At 36.5% G+C, this 22,591-nt stretch overlaps 1 protein-coding gene across 3 annotated transcripts in view; it reads right to left on the bottom strand.

Annotated features, from left to right (window-relative positions):
• Window positions 1-22,591, bottom strand: part of FGF14 (fibroblast growth factor 14) — a 624,162-nt gene that overhangs the window by 482,928 nt on the left and 118,643 nt on the right. The window lies entirely within an intron of this gene.

The following is a 22,591-nucleotide window of genomic DNA, read 5'->3' as shown; positions in this document are numbered from 1 at the left end:
AAAAGAGAGAGAGACGGAGAAAGAGACAGACAGAGGCAAAGATCAAAGTAAATACTACATTTCAGGAAAGAATTGCCCCCAATAAACAAAAGGAAATTTAAATCAAATGATACTCTTCAAGAATCTAAAGGGAATGTGGATTCTGGGCAAAGAATTTAAGAAAGATATGAAAGAGATAAAAGAAGATAAAAGGTAACAAACAAAGATAAGAAGGGAAATGACCAATTTCAGGAAAGAAATGGAAAACAGCACAGGCAATTTCCATATGAAATCTATATTTGAAACAGCAAAGAGTAGAATATATACTATTAAAACCATTAAGAAACACAAAGGGCAATCTTCAAAAGCAAATTACGTAAAACAAAAATAAAATAGTGAAGGTACAAATTCATTGTAGAGAAAATAATAGACAAGAAAAAACAAGTTTAAATGTGCAAAACTTATTCCTGAAGAAAAATAATGGAACAGAAAAATTCAGAGATTTAGTGCGAAAAATCTTTCTTAAATAAAGGATAACTTAAAATTAAATAGTCATACTATATTTACAAAGAAATTATGCAGAAATACTAAGATTGAATATTCTGGTGAAATTTCTTGACCTCAAAGCAAAAGGTGAAATTTCTATTCAAAACTAATGGTTAGAATGATGTCCATAAGCCAGACAATTGATTTGGAACTTGACCACTCCTATTCTAGGAGCTTTGCAACGAAACAGTCTGCGATATTTTTCTATCCTCCAGCACCTAATACGCCCTTGGCACAGTGTAATGTAGGAAAAAAATTAGCATTTCAGACAAGTCTTAGATATTTCCACTTCAACTATCAATGACTAACTCAGTGGAGAAATACCTTCAAAATTCTAACAGAAAAAAATATATGACTCCCAAACTTTATACTCAGCCATGTCTTTGAGTCAAATATATAGATAAGAGAAATTAATTTTTAAGCATTCATGGGCATGAGTAATCAATTGGTGATTCTTTAAATTTATATAATACTATGTGTGTGTGTGTGTATATATATATATATATGTATATGTGTATATATATATATATATATACATATATATATATACACACATCCAAGTGATAAATCAAAATAATGTGTACTATATGAAGGATCAGTGCTAGATCAATATAAATTAAAAACTAGATCTAAATGCATATGGTAATTATGGTTATAGAACAGAATGTGAATGTTATAAACCTTGAAATGCAAAAATAATAATGTATAACACTTAGGAAGTAAAGGAAAATGTAAACATAGCAATTCTCTCATTTTTCAAGGCAGGCAGAAATTGTATAAAGTTAATAATCAAGAAAGAGTTATTCAAATTTATTATTTAAGAATATTTTAAAAACCACTAAAAGAAATAGGTTAGTTCAGCTGATACTTTTTTTGCCCCCTGAAGTGCAAAGAAAAATACAGGCAATTTAGCTAAAACTACGTAAGAAAGGAAGCAATAAATTATGAAATACAGCATTCTAAGACATCAAAAGACCAAATACACTTGTGAAGTCAATAAGTGTAAATGGAATAAAATCAATTCTTTTAAAAAACATTGTAATAGTGAAAAAGTGAGAGCAATATAATGCTCATCCTTAAGGGCACAAAAATGTGAACACCGGGAACAGAGATTTTGTCTGTCTTATTAATTATTGCATCCCTAGCACCTAGCATACATCCAGACACATCACAGGAAATCAACATCATCAACTATTGTACTGATTTCATAATAAACCATACAAAAGAATAATGTGTAGCTGTGAAAACGCTCTAAAGAACTAAGAAAGGTCTAAAAGTGACTGATGTGAAAAGTTTTGCGTGATGTTGTAGTAAGTGGAAAGAGAATACTGCAACACAATATTACACTATGATCTCCTTTTTATTAAAACAAGATATATAGATATTATGTAAAAGTTATATAAGTAATAATACATTATGCATACATAGAATGTTTATACAGGAAAATGTCTAGAATATAAAAATATATCTGAAAATCTCAACAGAGGTGCTGATGGAATTATAGGAGGAGAGAAGCAGAATTTCATGTTTCATTTCTGACTAGTCTGTTATGTTTTAACTATTTACAATGAACATATTAATTTTATAATTTCAATCATTTAGATTAAAAATAAATAAAAATGACAATGTCATCTGGAAATGTCTATCACTAATCCTTAGATCATAAAACATATGGGGAAAAACACATTGCATTATTCAAATAGAGACAAATTAAGAAAAATATTTACATCCAAAGCCTAATGATAAGTCTATCGATAAACCCACTATGGCAAACAATTTCATCTACTTCCATAACAAGAAGATGGTTCTTTGGTCCCTGAGAAGATAGAGATGTCATTTATGCTGGTGAGATAAGCTCTAGATTTTAAATCATATTACCTAATAGAACAATCTGGAGAAACATAACCTAAGTGTCCAACTCATACTCATATTCTATACTCATATTCTATACATATTCTCATACTCATTCTATATTCTGAAAAGAATATAATCAGAGCCTAATGTTTGGTTCATACAGAAAAAGTGGACTGAAACAGGCAATAAAAGATTTTTCAGGCACAAATATGCATAAAAATCAAAAAGAATTCAAGAAAAGCAAAAGCCCCATGGTACGAGATGAAGTCCAGCTGGACGTACGTAAAGTCGATAGTGGGGCAATTTCCATAAATACATCACAAACTGCATGGATCAGCAATTGACTGCAAAGGTAAAACTAAGTCCTTCTTGTTAGCTCCAAAAATGTCTCTCAATATGGATAGCATGGGATGGGGAGGTTATGTGGAGAATGTAATCCTACTCTTTACAGCAGGTAGGTTACTATATAAAGAATGGTAATCAACTTTTCATCATCTCTTATGAAGATAATATCAGGAACAATGTGTTTGAACTATGTAGTAGAGGATTTTATTCAGATATAAATAGGGAGGTGCTGAGTTTCTTGGATAAGTCAAATGATCATCCTGGCCATCTTTGAAAAATGGATGGATATCATCTGTTTAGCGCTCCTAGGTTATAATGATGTCCATGAGATAGACGCCTGACCAGGGGCTTTGTACCTGGCCACACCAGAACCTGGGAGCTCCTCAAGGACAAGGACCAGGTTTTTTTCCATCATCGGCCACAGGCACCTAGTACTGTGCCTGAACAAGTACAGAAACAAGTCTCTGGTGTTAAATTCCTACAATAACAGGATTATTGTAATTATCAATAATTATGATTTAAATAAATCATTTAAATATTAATTAAATATTAACAGGATTTAAAATCCTATTAATCATCTGACAAGAGAGATGTAAATACCAGATAAAACTATACGTTATAAAATTATTTCTTATTCGAAGAAAACATGGAACACTCAGAGGGGAAAAAATGATCCATATCTCCTCACCTTAAAACAACCAATATAAATATCTTTAATTTTAGTCTCTCTGCCTAACATATTTCATATATTTTAAGCCTAGACATAATTTCTACCTGATTTTACATCAAAACATTTCCCATGTTATTACATACTTTCCACAAATCTTATTTGAAAATCTGTATCATAATACATGAAGTGACTTTACCATTGATTCCCAAAATGTTTTCTTATAGTTGGAAGTTTAAGTTCTTCCCAATTCTTTACAGTTTACTAGGTTTGTTAACTGAGAATACATCCCAGAAACAGAATTACTTAGCAAATACATAAAAACTTTTAAGGATCTTTATACCTATCATCAAATTGTTTTCTAAGAAGTTAATTTGATAAATAATACAAGTTGAATTTTACTTTACACACTTTCAACTAAAAGTTAGATATATAGGCATATAGAAGTATAGACCTATATGTAAATATTATATATCATATATGTAATATATTATATTGCATTATAGGTTTTAACCTTTTATTTTCCCTTCTTTCTAAATTGTCTGCTCAAATTCTTTGTTCATTTATTTGTGTCTTAATGGTTTTGATCATGTATTGTTGTGAATTCATGATACAATAAATATATTAGTCATATTTGTAGCAATATATAATGTTTGCATATATACTTTGTATAAAAAGCTTTCAAATATTTTTCATGTTCAATAAATTTCATATAATGTATTATTGCTGTTATTGAATGAATACACGAAAGTATTACTTCCATGCTTAATCTATTTTTTTAAAAAAATGAGTAAATAAGCTTTTGTACAAGTAGTCAGCATAACTATAATGGACAAATTTTATGTACTCATAAACTCTGCATGCCCTACAAAGAGATACTATTGGTTTTACCCTGTTCCATAGAGGAGTGATTTGGTCAATTGCCCTTGGCTGTGTGGTAAATTCTCATCAGAATTAAAATGAAGATAATAGCTATTGACTCAGTATTTGGTGAACTTTTTTTCTCGATAAAATTCTAAATCTTTGTCAAAGTTATATATATAACTATATATGTAGTAACTATATATACAAGATTTAGAATATAGTTATATATACATATATATAAATGATAAATATAATATTTGTTTGCCAATTCCTCAACACTTTCTTTCCTGCAAAATAAAACCCTATCACAGACAACCTTCTCTTCATAATTCTCCCTTTTGTCCATCTGGTACATTTTAGTCCTATCAGTTGATGTCCTTCTCCCCAAATACACCATAAATGTTCACAATTCTGGGTCGTGCTCTTCCTCCATTCTCTACCTACCGTGCATTTCTTCATTCCTCAACATAGCAAACCTATCATTTGAGCTACAATCAAATATCATCCCTTCAGTGAATTCCTGTGGATAGCCCCAGACAAGTGAGTTACTGTGAGTACTAGTGCCTTTTATTCATACACACTAAAAACATTATCACATTGTATCATATTAATTTTAATGTGTCTATTTTCCCTACCAGACTAAAACTTTAAATCTCAAATAATGACTACAGTGTCTGGGTGTTCCATAAACATGTGATGGATTGTAAGTGCTTTCAGCAAGTACTTTTTGGTGCCTGTCTGACAGGTGGCCGAGTAGAGGGCATGGCATAAAAATAATCCAAAACTGTCATTGGAATCTTTCTTTTTCTTTCTATCTCTACTCAGAACTCCTTAGACCTGGCCGCCATCATTTCTCACCTAGCACACGTTGGTAGCATCCTACCAGTCTCTGCTTCCTTGTTTGCTCCAGCCAAATAGTCCTCTCCACTCAAAACTCAGAAGAATCATTTTAAAATATAAATATGGTCAGTCTTTTCTCCTCAATGGCTTCCAGCTACATTTAAGTAAAATCCAATTTCTTATCCTGGCGCCATGTCTCTCAACAAGCTGTTCCTGGCCAACTTTTTGACTCTCTACCTTTTGCCCACTCCTTCAAGCCATTCCCTCCCCCTATAATGCTCTTCCCTCTGACATTTTCTTGGGTTGGCTTTTTATTCCTATAAAGATTTGAATTTAAATGTCACAGTCTCAGAAACTAAAGTATCCCCATTTTTTCAGTCTTAATACTTTATGTTAATTTATGCATTTCTCATTGTTTATTTGATTTTTTTTTTTTGGCTTATATATTCTCGCTTATTACTTGTCTCCTACCAGTAGAATATAAGCCCTAGGAGAGCAGAGACCTTGTCTATGTGTTTTTCATCACTGTAAGCCCAGTGCTTGACACAAACTAGGTACATAGTAGATAGGCCTCAATGAGTACATAGGAATAGTGGTGGCAGGTTACACACAAAGTTGTGTTCTAAATGCTTCATACATGCTAACCCATTTATTTCGCACACAAACACATACACCCACGAAACTACGCACTAGGAAAGGCAGTCATTGTCCTCACCCCATTTTAGAGATGTGAAAACTGAAAAGCAGAACTGTTAAGAAACTAACCCAAAGTCACACAGCTATTACTGAAGGACATAGCCAGAATTTGAATTATGTCACACTGACAGGGAACCTACTCTCTCAACCACTGCACTATTATATACATATCATTTTAAAAAACAAAAGTGGCAAACTCATTAGAAATATTTTTATATCCTAGTTTTAAATCTATCTTGATTTAATTAAAATATGTTATCTGTTGGGATGCCTGGGTGGCTCAGTCGGTTGACCGTCTGACTTTGGCTTGGGTCATGATCTAGCAATTCACAGGTTCTAGTCCCACCTTGGGGTCTATATTGACAGCTCAGAGCCTGGAGCCTGTTTTGGATTCTGTGTCTCCCTCTGTCTCTGCCCCTGCCCCATTCACACTCGAGTGTCTCTCTCTCTCTCTGCCCCCGCCAAAAAAAATAAACATTAAAAAAATTTTTTAATATGTATCTGATGAGTTCAAAGAAGAACATTTTAAAAAATAAAGCAGATTAGGTTATCACTGCTGAAATCATGTCTTAGGACCTGCCATGAGATGAATAAAAACCAGTGACATAAGAGCTAAATCCAATGTCTGTCCCTAGAAAAAAGGCAGACTTTCTTTCCCCGAAAGAAAGCTGCAGGGAATGCATGGGACTTCGCTGCACTGCATTATCTTGACAAAAATGTAGCAACCTGGACATATGGTGTGGCTCAAACCCGTGCTGAGTAACTTTTGGACAGGGACACTGAAGAATATACCTAGCCTGGTTAATAATAGCAAACCACTGATCCGTCAACTAATGGTGTTTATAGGAAATAGAATTCATGAGAAAAAGAAATAGCAGCATGAGACAATTAATCCACAACATGTAATTTCCTTCTCTGTGCATAGCCTTCACCAAGAGGAAATCTGAAGATTCACCACCTGTTCAGATGTGCCTTTTCTAAGATTTAGAATGGCCTCCCGCCAAAATGACTAAAGGCATTCATTTATACCACATAATAAAAATAAACATGGTGTTCACTGCAAGGTAAGTTTTGTGGTCTAAGAGAGAATGAAGTGGAAAATAGCAACATTCTCAACCCTCAATCTCCTAATTTTAGTAACAGGTATTTTATGTGTACTAATTTAGAACACCTGAAATTTAACACACAAAAAGTAGTGACTTCTAACGCATTTGTTATGACCAAGCTGTATTCCCAATTCATGGCGAACACTCATCTTAAAATTTTTCAGCTTTTCTTTCTTTTTGTACAGGTCCAATTTTAATGCCTCCTTCAACTAAATGTTTCTTTCTCTCCTATTTTCCTCCCTCTTGGTTCTCTCATGTATTCCTAATAACTGTCTACTCTGCATGAAACTGAATCCAGTCAAGGGGCAATGTAAATCGGATCCAAATCCAGTTATCACCACTTCTAACCACATAACCATAAGCAAATTGCCCAATTCCTCAGGCTTCATTTTCTCATATCAACAATAGTGAAAATTATTCTTACTCCATGGGGTTTTGTTAAGACTAGCACATACTTTGTAAAAAGCATCTGGCACACAGTGAATGCTCAGTACTGTATCTGTCCCTGCTGCCACTGACCGCACCTATCTACATGGTGGGCATCCCACTTCATGCTATAATCCTCGTTATCATATAGTCTACCTAAACATTCTTTTTGGGTAGTTGTTACAATAACACCTCCAAATCTATAATGGTTTTAACACAGTGAATCTCATATTGGGGTACCTGTTCCTCTGAGAGGTAGAAATATTTGTTTTAGTTCTAAAAAAAAGTTACATGTATTTGTGAAACCTTGCAGAAGCCAACTAAAATCTCAAGGTTCCTTCCTAGTAAGTCTAGAATTTTATCAGTTGAACTATTTATTTCACACACACACACACACACACACACACACCCCAACTATAATATTCATTGAAGCAAGGATGCTCTAGTAAAATGTAGGTGATCAATAAGTAAAAAGAATAAAATGCCAATTTTCTAATGTTGCTCAGAAGCTCTGATTAACACCTATATATAATACATTATTTTAAGAATGCAACTTGTTTAGAGGTTAAAAATCTATCAGACAAAGGATCCAAACACACACACACACACACACACACACACACACACACACACACACACTAAAAGGACCACTTAGTAGAAGTATTGAAAACCACTTAACCCATTTAACCCATACTCTAGTTATATCTGACTTGACACACTATATCTTTAATTCTTAGCTACAGAGAATGATGCCTATACACTTTTTGTTTTGTTGTTACTCATCATAATTTAATAAATTATTTTGATAATGGTAATAATAGCTTTCAACTCATAAATAACTGTGAAATCCACAATAATTAAATGCATATTGATTTTCCATAAGCACATCAAGATTATATGTCACCTATAACAGAATCTTAGCATACATTTGAGTATTTCCTCCAGAATGATTTTTGTTATGTCCTTGTATCTTCGTATCAAATGACAAAGATTAACTATTTCTCTTCATGGGTAATACTTTCTGTAATATCCTGCAGAAACCATTCATCTGCTTCTTGAGACATCTCTTGTTTGCACTCAAAAATTACAAACGGTTCATCCTTGGTCTTTTGTCTAAATTAAAAGATATGCAAAAATATACTAATGAAGAATTTAAGTCATGATGTCTGGACTAGAAGCATTCTTTTTTTTTATAATCTCTGAAAAAATTCTTGCATTTTCATTTAAAACATGAGGAATCTCTCTCTTAATCCTTAAAGTAAAAACAGCTTTTGAAATATTTGAAAAGTTTTTATAAAAAAGGTAAAAATGAATTTGAGAGCAATGAGCTAAGGATTCAAACATGAAGTCACTCCATTGAGAAACACCTTGTTGATAATCCCAAGGGTTTACAGATACAGAATTTGGGTCTCAGACTTTTGTGATTGATGAACTCCTAGGTTTAGAACAGAAATGGTACTCACTGCCCTGTGACGTGAGTCCAAATACTGGATCCTTAAAGGAAATTCCCTTCCCAATGGTCACCTCTGCTTAGCCCAATAAAGTGTGCCTTCGGTTGAACTCCCTCACAATCTTCTCAAAACTAGTAAAAAGGCAGGGATATTTTAAGTGATTTTTAGCATATTACATTTCAGGTGTTCTACATTCACTTTGCAAAGTGAAATGAGTAGATATGATCCTAGGTGTGTATCATTTGCATTATCAACCCAGATGATAATGACCAGGATGGACACAGTAAGGATGATATAAGGACACCACTGAATGGTCATGAGTAAAAACAACACATTCTCAAATTGAAGAGCAATAAAACAGTAAAAACAAACAAAAATCTTGCAGCATACCCACTTCTTGAGCTACCATCCTGCTACTGTGCAGATGGAGGGGATATGAAACAACTAGGAACTTCCAAGTCAGACTCAGACTGGTTTGCAACAAATTACTCAGTCTGAGATTGAGTTTTTGTTACTAACTTGGAGAGTCCAGGTTGTCTTCAGGCTTGCACCAGACGATAGAAGTGAACATCGATGCACAGTGAAGGTTCATTAACTGTGCTTTTCCCTTAACCACTGAGTTATACTAACTAGGGCTTTCTGGGAATTTCTGGCTGCCTACCTTGGAAATTGATACATACATGTAAAACATATCATTATTATATCGTGTTTAATTCTAGCCACTGTACCAAATAGTATTCAAATTACTATGCAATACAGGTTTACACAAGGAAAAGTGTGCCTTTTGTTATTTTATTTTTTTAGCATAGAAGTGCTAGCGTCTTATTTAAATAAAATTATTAGAGGGGCACCTGGGTGGCACAGTTGGTTAAGCATCTGACTTCGGACCAGGTCATGATATCACAGCTCGTGAGTTCAAGCCCCATGTAGGGCTCTGTGCTGACAGCTCAGAGCCTGAAGCCTGCTTCGGATTTTGCACGCGCGCGCGCGTGTGTGTGTGCGTGTGTGTGTGTGTGTGTGTGTGTGTGTGTGTGTGTGTTTGCCCCTCCCCTGCTCATGTTCTGTCTCTCTGCCTCTCAAAAATAAACATTAAAAAAATTCAAAAATAAAAATAAAATTATCAGCAAAAGGAAAAATATATAAATTATAAATTTGTAAAATTATAAATTCACAGAATCATGAATTTGTAAATTATATTAAACAATACCTATATATTTCTAACAGTATATATACACATATATAACATATATATTATACATATTGTTAATTCATGATCACTAAATCAAAAGCACTTCAGCGAAGATCTCAGAATCTTCTCTAAACTACTGACATATTTAGAATGGAGCCTTTCTTATAGATTATTACATTTACTGCAGGCCATCAAACAAAAATTCTGCAGCTCTGAAAAGACTGTTCACTGTCAGTTCAAAGAATTCTTTATCCTTTTAAGAGTTTTGAAGCCTTTGGTGCATTATTCAAGTTGCCTGAAAAACACATAACTGTCATAGCACACACAGTCTTCTTTCTGGAACACTGAAGAAAGATGTATATGTTTGGCCCTTCATATTTTTGGAGAATTTTTTATTTAAGCAGTATCTTATATAAGCAACTAGAAACACATGAATGATGTGTTTAGTTACTAACATGACATTTTCAAGTTGACAGTAAATGATGCAAAAAATCAGAGGCTGCAAGGTCTTAGTGTTGCCATTAATAACAGGAGAATGTGACTTTGACTAATTTGGTAGTGTGTCTGTGGTATCTGTGCTGATAGTCACCCTTATAAAATTAATGGAGGCCAAGATGTATACATTGTGAAGTCAGGGATGCTTGCTAAAGGTATATCAGAAATGACACAAGGGTTAATACTTCGCCTGACTTTTTTTTCAGTTTTAATTTCAACTATTTTATCTGCAGATTCATTTTATCAACTGCCACATTAGTAGAATATGGCCAATTTTACCAACCTTATTTTTAAACAGATGCTAGACAACAGAGAGATTGTGCTTGATGAAAGTTTATTTTGGAATGCCTGTCAAGAAAATCTATTTTCGAAATCATTATTGACTTTATATTCCTATTTTAAACAACTGCAATGTGACTTTGCCTTAAATTCATACATCCCTGTTTAATTCTAAAGTTGTGTTTAAGCTGAAAGTTAATGCAAAACTTGGACAAGCCACCACTCGCTGTCACATAGGAAAGACTATATCAATCTACTTTCTGTGTCAGACTCCCCTCCCTCCCCTGGGGAGCATGCCATGCACTTGATCCCTCCAGATACATGTGGGAACAGCACTGGGGCCCATACCATGCCTATGGGGGTCACTTAGAAGCTTTCTAATCAGCTTAACTCACCAGTCTGCTGTGCCCTGCAGACTCACTCTTCCATTTCCCAGAGGAGGGACTGGGAAGGGCTCCAGGCAGGATCAGGAGGCCAGCCCCAGGCTCTGCTCTGTTGCTCTCTATTATCCCGCTGGAAAGCATCCCATGCTAGGAGGATCCCAGGAGAGAAAGGACCTTCCATAGCCTCAGTCATTTACCAAATCTCACCGAGGGGAAAAGGGAATAAAGTTGAATGCTAAATACCCTTTTCTGTGAATTTTACAACTGTTCAAACTCTTCCTTGATGCGAGTTCTCATCTGCTAAAGTGAGCCCACGGAGGTGCTCCTGCACTCAGTGACTTCTTAGCTTGCTTATGTAACCGATCTAATTTAAGGCATGTATTTTTAAAATTTACATCCTTCCTGTCCCTGTCCGGGTCATTATTATCTGAGTTAGACTGGAAATGATAACACGGCCGGGATCCTATCTGTTCAGTTCACTTTACAAAATGATTGGCCCAGAACCAGATGTGACCCTTAGAGTAAAATGCTTCTGTCGGGCTGACAGTGGTCTTTGAACATCCCCTTCGAGAAATGCTTTCCAGGTGGGGGCCGCTCATCACTCAGCTTAAGTGTCTCTGCTACCAGGTTCCATAACTGAATTCTGATGAAATCGCACACGAGCAGCTCAAGTCCTGTCGGCAACCCCACTAATGCCTGCAGCCCATTTAAAAGAGGCTTCCTGGTCACAGGCTAAGATTTCTGAAGTGTCCCTTTCTTCACAGAAGAAGAAACAGAGGCCCCGGAGGTAAACTGGTTTGTGCGGAATTGCAAAGCTAATTGGCGGCTATCTCCTGAGGCTCAAGGGTTTGCCCACCAGAGAATAAACAGTGGACAAGTTAAAAATTCTAGAAAAGTAGCTTCTAAGATAAGAGAGAACAAAACAACAATATATACTGACATCAGCTCTTAGCCATCCCTAAAGTTACTCTTTTATGAGCTAAAGCATTTAATCAGCATGCTGGGTAGTTAACTGAGTGGCTGGGAATGGATTTAAAATGCATTGTTCCTTCAAAAAATAAAAACCAAGATGCTCTAAAATGTAGAGTTTTCAACCCCCAAAAGTAAGCTTCACTCTGCATGTACTTTGTGTGCAAAAAGAATATATTTCATTAAACTCCAGGGTATGTGTTAGTCTGCAAAATTCCTCTCTGCTATCATAATGTGCCTTTGTTAATTTTCAAGATAAATGATTGAAAGCAAACAGCAATTGCGGAATCACATGTCACCAAATCCATCTGCTCTAGGGTTTAAAGATGAAGTGCACCGTGAACCCACCTGTAAACTGAGTGTGTCTGAAGCCCCTTCTGCAAGTGGTCTGCACAGCGTGTCCAAGGAAGGAAGATGGAGTGACAATCTATGTTATAGACTTTGTGACTTATACACCAACTGGGCTTATTTTTTATTTTCTTTTAATTCGGGGGTTTTTCATAACTTTAAAAGTATTAAGAACTTATGAAAAACATTAGAAAAAAAAATTACCTGGAATCACTTTATTAAGAAATGACTATTATTAACATACAGCTATATTTCCTCCCAGTATTTTATATGCATATGTATAGACAGACACATAAATAAAGACAGATAGATGGATAGATAAGATTTATTATGGTTTATACAATGTTTTAATCCTTTTCCACACAATACATTTATTTTACTAGCTACTGTCATATATAAGCTTATGTATTTCTTTATTGTTAGAGGTTTGGCTTATTTCCACTTTTTGGCTATTAAAAGAACACTACCATTAGCAATATTCCAACAAAATTTACATGTTATATTTAATCAATTCATTTCTAGAGTGTTCTCTTTTTTTGAAGTTTATTCATTTTGAGAGAGAGAGAACATAAGTAGGGGAGGCACAGAGAAAGAATGAGAGAGAGAGAATCCCAAGCAGGCTCTGCCTTACCAGCGCAGAGCGTGATGTGGGGTTCAAACTCATGAACCACGAGAGCGTGACCTGAGCTGAAATCAAGAGTCGAATGCTGAACCAACTGAGCCACCCAGTCACCCTGCCAAGGCGTTCTTCCTATTCCAACTGAGAGTTCTGTGTTATATGACTGTCTTTATTACTATTGTCTATTGTCCCTCATCAACTTATAACACTAATAAACTTAATTGATCTCTTACTCTATGCCAAACACTGTTCTAAGCACTTTTCATACATTTGTACATTTTAATCTTCGCAATAACTTTATGAGACAGAACTAGTAGTATCTTTTATCATCTTTAAAGAGAAGAAGAAACTAAACCACAAAGAGAGCCCTCTGTAACTTCCCTAAGGTCACATGGTTAACATGGGATGATCGGGTATTCGAACCCACGAGTCTGGGTCCCAGGCCCTGCTTGGAATCGTGAAAGCATATCATGTCTCTAAAGGATAAGATTGCATGTTTATTAAGCATGCTCTTTTAATATATTTCCCATTTTTAAAACTACCATGTAAGAACAGGAATATTCATGTATTGGGATAACAACTAATTTTTGAAGAAAATAAAGCATAGGAAGGAAATTGTCCTAGTGACTCAACCTGCTTCATTAAAACAGCTTCTTTCTGAACCTAAATGTCCATCAACTGATGAATGGATAAAGAAGTTGTGGTTTATATATACAATGGAATACTACTTGGCAATGAGAAAAAATGAAATCTGGCCATTTGCAGCAACATGGATGGAACTGGAGAGTATTATGCTAAGTGAAATAAGTCAGGCAGAGAAAGACAGATACCGTGTGTTTTCACTTATATGTGGATCCTGAGAAACTCAACAGAAGACCAGCAGGGAGGGGAAGGGGGGGAAAAAAGTTACAGAGGGAAGGAGGCAAACCATAAGAGACTCTTAAATACTGAGAACTGAGGGTTTGTGGGGGTTGGGGGGAGGGGAAAGTGGGTGATGAGCATTGAGGAGGGCACCTATTGGGATGAACACGGGGTGTTGCATGGAAACCAATTTGACAATAAATTTCATATAAAAAATAAAAATAAAATAAAATAAAATAAAATAAATAAATAAAATAAAATAAAATAAAATAAAATAAAATAGCTTCTTTCTCAGTACAATTGACATTTGTCTTACTTCTCCTCTTGCAGAATCACAATCTGCAATGTCTCATATTTTTTTGAGAGAAAGACTATAAAGTATAGTTCAAGAAGTCTTAAGTTTATAATATAAAGTTTTAAGTTCAAGAAGTGAATAATGGAGCATTGTGATTCCCATATTTGGGACTATCCTGGCAAGTTGCAGCTGAGATGAATTCTAACTTGACCCTTTTCTAGACACAACCATAGAGAAGATGCTTATCTCTCTACATGCCACATTTCTAATCTGAAAATAGGGCCGTTAACCTCTCCCTTGGTGCTACGGTGAAGATGAAATCAAACACCACAAATAAAACCATGGGCACAGTGGCTAATGTATACTAAATGATATTTTTTTCGTCTTCTGCCTTGTTCCCTGAAACAAAGCAAATAAAAATAAAACCCAGTTTTAAACAACACAGTTTAAAGTCTAAGCTTTTATAACATAACGAGTACTGTCTCTGTTGAGAATAAATCCTTCAGGAACTCCATTTGAAATGTCCCTAGCCCCGCCCCCCACCCCCGAAGAATATGCAAGCACCCCTTCTCATTCTCCCAGTGAATACACAGGATGCCTTCAGAGTCTGCTCCCAAATGTTACACTGTTTACAGAGTTTCCATCTTACTGGAAACAGATGGACTCAGGACGTGATGCTCAGGGACCAGGCCTAAAACTGTATTAGGTGCTTGACCTAATATATCAGGGAGGAAGCTCTCTACATGGTAAATACCCATTACAAGCATCATTTGAGTCTATTGTGGCTGCAGCTCTATATGTATTAAATAATTGTTATTTCCTTCATTCAGTCTGTTCAAATAATAGTCCCTCCTTAGGCCACATGCTGCAGGAAAAATAGGCAATGATTTCAGCAGTCTCCAGGCATGTCAGCCCTGAAGAATAAATAACATATTTATCTTTAAAAAATTATGTAGCAGGTTGAAAAAAATGTCATTTTTAACAGCCGGCACCAGAGCTCCCCTAAGGGAGAGAACCGTCTAAGAAAATACCTGGATAGACTGCTTTAAGCAGGGAGGAATGACCTGAGGGAATGCTCTATGTGAAGACAGCAAATCCAAGACTGCTCCATGAGACGTTAACAGAATCTGGGGGGGTGAAGGAGGCATCTAGAGAGGAGAGTGGGCGAGGCATCTGGAAGAGTGGAGGGGACGGTGGACAGCAGCAGGACAGAAAGGTTTGATCATGCAGAAAAAAGTGGGTAAAAAAAAAAAAAAAAAAAAAAAAAACAACTCCAAGTGGCAAGGAAGTCAGGGCATTGAGTTATTCACTAAGTCAGAGTTTGGTTCTGCGACATAAACCGCCTTCATCACTGCGAACCTTCAGTAAAGCTGTCATACACACCAATGTCTCGTTTGAACGGTGGTTTTGGTTTCACTTCTGAGCATGCGAGCGACAGAAAAGGAAGAAGCTCCAGCGACTGAGATAAAAATCAGATGGAGAACTCAGCGGAAATATGAAAACACATCTAGGGTGAACATGAGAACATGAGCCCCTAGGAAATAAGAGACACTGGGGGGAGTTGGGAGTTTAAGTCAACTTTCTGTAAACTTCAAAGGGACCTAACATAAAGTCTACATGAATGAAAAGAAGCACTCTCCAGTTGACAAGCATAAAAAGAATAGGACAAAGAGGCACTTTCCAAGGGACTTGGGGAAATGAATTTAGACTTCATCTATTTCTGTTGCAGCCTTGTATTTTTTTCCAGATGCTTGAGCTTTCAAGAGTATGACTTATTATAAAATCATTTTATATGCATTCTAAATGAACTTAAGTCACTGTTTTGGTGAAAAGTAAGGCATTCCTTCTATAAGCTATGAACAGAGTGGTGTCAAAACTGAATTCCCTGGATGCAGGCTCTGAGTGTGCTCAGAAGGCAGTAAGTGTGGCCCATGGTGCTTCCACTGTTTCTTGAACACTTGTATGGAATTAGAAATGGCCACTGAAGGGTGGCTCCCTCTCTGAAAACCCGAATCAACAGCCCAGCGAAGTATGCATGTGTCACACACACAGTATAGCATTTCTGGCCTCACCTCATCTCTCTCTTCACAGTTATCCATCCTTCAAAGCAAAGCAACAAAATCCTCACCCCCTCCGCCATTCCTCTGACCTACTCCACCATGCTCACCAACAACCTCCTAATTGTGCACTTACAATCTGTCCTTTGTCCCCATCCCTTTCCTTGTTCCCTTAGTCCCAGAATATTAACAGTAGCCCTGTCATTAAACTAGTCACCCCAGCTGGGAATCCTTGACTTTGTTTTCATATGCATCCCATTATTACTCTGATCCTAACTTCTCAGTCATTATGTAGTTCTTCTTCCTCCACTGAAATGCTTTGTGTTTCCAGATCCGGTCCTGCATTCTGTTTGCTTACTCCATAAGCATGCCATGCTTCACCTGTCACTGAATACCTCTCCAGATATCTCATCTCTCCCAGATCCTAACCTCTACTTCCAATCTCTACTTCCCAAAAGCATGCTGCACAGGTCCCTCTAGGTATCTCATCAGATAACTCAGTATCTCCATGTCTGGACCAATGGAGACAACAAGAGACACCCTGCCAGGATTTAGCCTTCCTCCAAGCAGGTGCATCTCACAGCTATACCAAGGAAACAAAATCAGATATTTGCAAGGCAAAAACAGTATCTTCCACTAGCCATATAATAATGGATAAACTCCACCCATATGTGAATTAAGAAGATGCCAAAGATTCCAATCTTGCTGCCCCACTTGTCCCTATCTCATTATAAGTCATCACTTAAGCAACCATCTGAGCCACCTCTGTTTTTTAAATTTGCATTTAAATTCCATTTAGTTAACGTACAATGTAATATTAGTTTCAGGTGTACAATATAGTGATTCAGCACGTCAACACCCCCTGGCGCTCATCACAAGTGCTCTCCGTAATCCTTATCACCCATGTAACCCCTCCCCTCACCCCCTCCATTCTGGTAACTTATGCAGTTATGGGGGCTGGCTAGCCAAGTCCAGTTCCTTCTTTATAGTTAGCAGTCTGTTTCTTGGTTTCTCTCCTTCCCTCTCCCCCCTTTTTCTCATTTGTTTTGTTTCTTAAATTTCACATATGAGTGAAATCATATGGTATTTGTCTTTCTCTGACTGACTTATTTTGCTTAGCATACTATACTCTAGCTCCATCCATGTCTTTGCAAATGGCAAGATTTTATTCTTTTTTATGGCTGAGTAACATTCCATTGTGTATATATACCACATCTTCTTTATCCATTCATCAGTTGATGGACATTTGGGCTGTTTCCATAGTTCAGCTATTGTAGATAATGCTCTTACAAACATGGGGGTGCAAGTGTACCTTTGAATTAGTATTTTTGTATTCTTTGAGTAAATACCTAGTAGTGCAATTTCTGGATTGTAGGACCATGTCTTATTTAGAAATTATTTCATCTATCTTAATTATAATATCATAATTAACTGAGCAACTGTAACAATAATTGATTTCCCTTTCCTTCTAGAAAAATATATCTTTATCTCCACTACACTTGGTGCTCCCTAACAATATGTTTAATAGAATGGCTCTGTAGACCAAAACTTCCTCATACCCACTCTACTCTCAATGTTCTACCCTCAACATTTATCTTAAGCTCAGCCACTAAGAGCTTCCCAAAGTTGTGGTTCCTAAAATTTCAGTTCTCAAAATGCATTCTACATACACAAGTCCTCATAAGGTGCTCCATTTTTAAAATGATATTCATAATTTAAAAAACCAGATGAACATAGGGGAAGGAAAGGAAAAATAAGATAAAAACAGAGAGGGAGGCAAACCAAAGAGACTCTTAAATACAGAGAACAAACTGAGGGTTGCTGGAGGGGATGTAGGTGGGGGGATGGGCTAAATGGGTGATAGGCATTAAACAGGGCACTTGTTGGGATGAGTACTGACCACACAGAGCCTGCTTGGGATTCTCTGTCTCCCTCTCTCTACTTCTCCCGTTTGTGTGCACTCTCTCTCTCTCTCTCAAAAATAAATAAATTTTAACAAGGCAAAGGAGAGTCACCAAAGGCATAAAAGAAAGAAAAAAAGAAAGAATAAATCCTGGATGACCATATAATTGGACTTGTTTATTCATTTAGAAATGACAGCTACAGGGGCACCTGGGTGGTTCACCTGGTTGAGCATCCGACTGCAGCTCAGGTCATGATCTTACGGTCAGTGAGCTCAAGCCCTGCATCGGGCTCTCTGCTGTCAGCTCAGAGCCTGGAGCCTGCTTCGGAATATGTGACTCGCTTCTTTCTGTCCCTCCCCCCGCTCATACTCTGTGTGTCTCTCTCTCAAAAATAAATAAACACTAAAAAAATTTTTAATATTAAAAAAAGAAGAAATGACAGCTACAAACTTGTATCCTCCTGATGTCAGATAAAATTTTTCATAGAGCAAAGAATAATATTCATAGCCCTGTAATAGTCTCTTTAGTGATTTGATGAATGTTCTTGGTACACAGAATAAAACCATTCTTTTGGTTGTGAATGTTGCTTCAAGGGCTATTTCACTACTTCATTAAGAAGAATTTCCAGATTGTGTTATATGAAATACATTCATGGTAGCTGTTTTTCTAGAGATGATAAAAAATCTAGAAAAGTAACTTTTGTTGGAATTCTTTACACATGTGTATTTCCAGAAGCAGGGTGAGCTAATGATTGGTGTGATAAATGCTTGTTCATATTTTTATCAGATCAATAATAAACTTGGTTTCTGAATAACTTGGAAAGTTACACTAAGAATTAATATCGCACCATCTTTGCACAGAGTTTTTCTCTATTTTGTTATTAGACTGAGAGTACACTATATTCCAACATCTCTAAGGATCTTCTTCATAAACTCTCCACTCTTTTAGGCCTGTGTTTAGTCAGGGAATAGATAAGCCAGAACCTTACAGACCAGCCAAGGGGCGCCTGGGTGGCTCAATCAGTTAAGCATCAACTCTTGGTTTCTGTTCAGGTCATAATCTCATGGTTCATGAGTTTCAGCCCCGTAGCAGGCTCTGTACTGACAACATGGAACCTGCTTGGGAATCTTTCTCTCCCTCTCTCTCTGGCACTCTCTCTCTCTCTCTCTCTCTCTAAATAAAATAAACATATGTACATACATACATAAGCCAAAATAATACTTTGATAATTTTTTGTACTTTCATAGTGCTTAGTAAGTTCCAGGCACTGTTCTAAATGTTCTTAACACTTACAACTCCCAATGAGGTAGGAACTATTGTTATTCCCACTTACAAATGATAAAATGGAAGCACAGAGAGGGTAAGTAATTTGCCCAGAGTTACAACAGCCAGTATCTCAGGGCATGAAGCCAAGGTAGAGGCTTCAAAGCAAACAATGGTAGTTGCAGAACCATGATCCAAGGTAGGGAGTCGGTTGAAGGATCAAGGAGAGGGAATGCTTCATGGACCAGGGTTCAACAGCAAAGCAGCAGCAGAAGGAAAACAAAAAACAAACAAACAAACAAAAAACTAGACTGTATGTCTCTGAGCCATGGCTTAAAGATTCTTAGAACATTCTCTGACTGAGGGCAAAATTGGTCTCATTGTTTAGGGCAGGCTCCAACCTTATAGATGGTATTTAGTAAACTCACTTGGGGATGTTTTACTTTAAGGGGCTAAGGATCCTAGACAATCACTGTGTATCTCCTAACCAAACATGTCTATATCCTCTCTTCTGACTGCATGATGAGCATTTCCTCCCCTCAATTTTAAGAATGAGCTGTTCCATTTTCTCCACTATTGCTCATCTGTCCACCTCGAAAGAAATTCCCTGCTCCTCAAAGTATCCCCATCACACAGAATCTGATCAAGTTACTCTTCTTCCATAAAATCCCTCTTTTCCTTTTAAAGGAGGAAATAGCCACAATATTTATTATCTGCATATTGCACACAGTCACGTATTTCATTGAAATGTTTTGTTTTTCTGCATGAGCATCTCGCCTGGCAAATCTCTGTGGCCAAAGACCATTTAGGATTACTTACCTCTATGACTGACTCATAATGCTCATTTGTGTGGATAGCTTGTACAAAATGCCTAATGGGCATTTGTTAAATGAACATATCAATGGAAAGCATAATTTATGTGTTACCCTGCTTTTTCCATCAACCCATTCATGTGTGGTCCACAAAAAGTGCCCAATAAATCTTGATTGATTAATTCCTTTGCTGTTGAGTCAGAAATTGTGGAATTAACAACAAATACTATTATTGCAATCTAGTATTTGTTATTTTAAGTGAATAACAGTTAACAATATGAAGTGCCTCAACTGCTTTGTTTAATTGCACAGAACCCATGCTACAAACACTACCCCAGGGATTCATTTCTAAAGAAGGCAAACACTTTCTTCCTTCTTTCACGCCAGGGAGGACACACGGCATATGTTTTGGTCCTAGTTGGTCTTCTCTGTCTCTGACACATAGCTGACAACAGTTCATAAATTTGAGTTTTCATGGTGATAGCAATTAGAAAGAAGGCTTGTAACTCAAGACTACCAAGTCCCTTTGCATCAATATATTCTGGGTTTGCTTTGACCTTTTTGAAAACGTTGCATATGTATGCTGCATGTTTGCATGTATTCTTTCTGGCATTACACTGAGACTGTGAAGTTAAATGTCATTGCAGCCTAGATATCCAAGCCACCTTATCATATGACATTATTTGGGATATAATCACAATGAGCAAATCTGTTCCATAGGAACTGTTTAAAAGGTAGGCATGTACCTTTTTTGGTAATTCTTTGTGAAAACATCTCTACTGATGCCATGTCCTTTTTATTCTTCTCCTCCTCAAATACTTTTTTACCTTATTTATTTAAATTTCAGACCAGAACTATAGGGCAAGTCACATAACAATTTATATCTCTATAATGAGAAGAGATATGAGTTGATCACATGTCTAATACTGAACGCTTAATTTTAAGAATGCTCTTACTTTTTAATACAAACGGACAAGATGACACAAAAATACACCAAATAGGATTTTAAAAATGAGACACTTCTAAAATTATTGTTACTATGCATAAAATATTAGTCTTTTTACTTCCCCCATTAGACCACTCGCCCCCCTCAAAAAAATTTTATCTCTGAGAGAATAATTCTTTGCTTGCTAGAAGTTCTACTTTTTTCCCTCTGTCTTTCCACTGCTCAAGCATGCTTGAAACTCGCTTTAATCATCCTCTATGCCAAGCATCAGGCACAGTGCCTGGCACACTGTAGCACTCAGTAATTGTTTGATCAGTGAATAAGAGAGAATCTTTTGAAGTTACACAAACGAACCAAAATCTTTCTTTTGAGGATGGATGATAAAAAAAAAACATTTGCATCAAAGGATAAAGTACTCTTTCAAGTTGAATCTGTCTACGAATCTAAAAATTCAAAGGCTCTAGTACATTACCTCGGCATTTTATTTTTTTTCCATACCACTTTGAAACAATAATTTTGTTTTATCTAGCTTTTTAATTTCCTTCAATCACAATCATGAAAAACTGAGAAAGTAGTCTGTGTTCATGTTAGCCTGAAAAATATAGTGTGTTGCAAACTCACGAAAACAATCTGCCATAAATAGGACAGTGATAGTCTCACGTATCTTCATATTCTCAGTAATTAAGAGGAAAACCGATTCGAAGTCCAAAGCTGAATTCACACTGATTCAGTTTTGTATTAATTCTAAATGCAGACCAAGATATTTACTTCCTTTTTTATATAAGATTTTTTTTAATGTTTTTTTAATTTATTTTTGACAGAGAGAGAGAGAGACAGAGCATGAGCAGGGGAGGGGCAGAGAGAGAGGGAGACACAGAATCTGAAGCAGGCTCCAGGCTCCGAGCTGTCAGCACAGAGCCTGACGCGGGGCTCGAACTCACAGACTGTGAGATCATGACCTGAGCCGAAGTCGGTGGCTTAACCAACCGAGCCACCCAGGCGCCCCTACTTCCTTTTTTTTTACTACACCATAATAACATTTTTTAAAGTTTACTTATTTATTTTGAGAGAGAGACAGAGAGAGTGAGTGGGGGAGGAGCAGAAAGAGGGAAAGAGAGAATCCCAGGCAGGCCCTGCACTGTCAGCCCAACACGGGGCTTGAGCTCACAAACTAAGAGATCATGACCTAAGCTGAAATCAAGAGTCAGCAGTTAACTGATTGAGCCACCCAGGCACCCCGCCCCCCCCCCACAATAACATTTAGAGAATCAAAAGTACTTCAAAACCCTCGGAAGAAAAGTATTATCTAACTTGTAAATAGTCACCTCCTCACACTGTAGCGACCACTTTTTGCTTATTGACGGAGTAAAATATATTTCTTTCATTTCATATATGTG

The sequence above is a fragment of the Panthera onca genome, chromosome A1 (genome assembly GCF_046562875.1).
Source record: "Panthera onca isolate mPanOnc1 chromosome A1, mPanOnc1 haplotype 2, whole genome shotgun sequence".
Classification (NCBI taxonomy): domain Eukaryota; kingdom Metazoa; phylum Chordata; class Mammalia; order Carnivora; family Felidae; genus Panthera; species Panthera onca.
The sequence above is the reverse complement of the archived record's forward strand: the minus strand, read 5'-3'. Positions and strand labels throughout refer to the sequence as shown.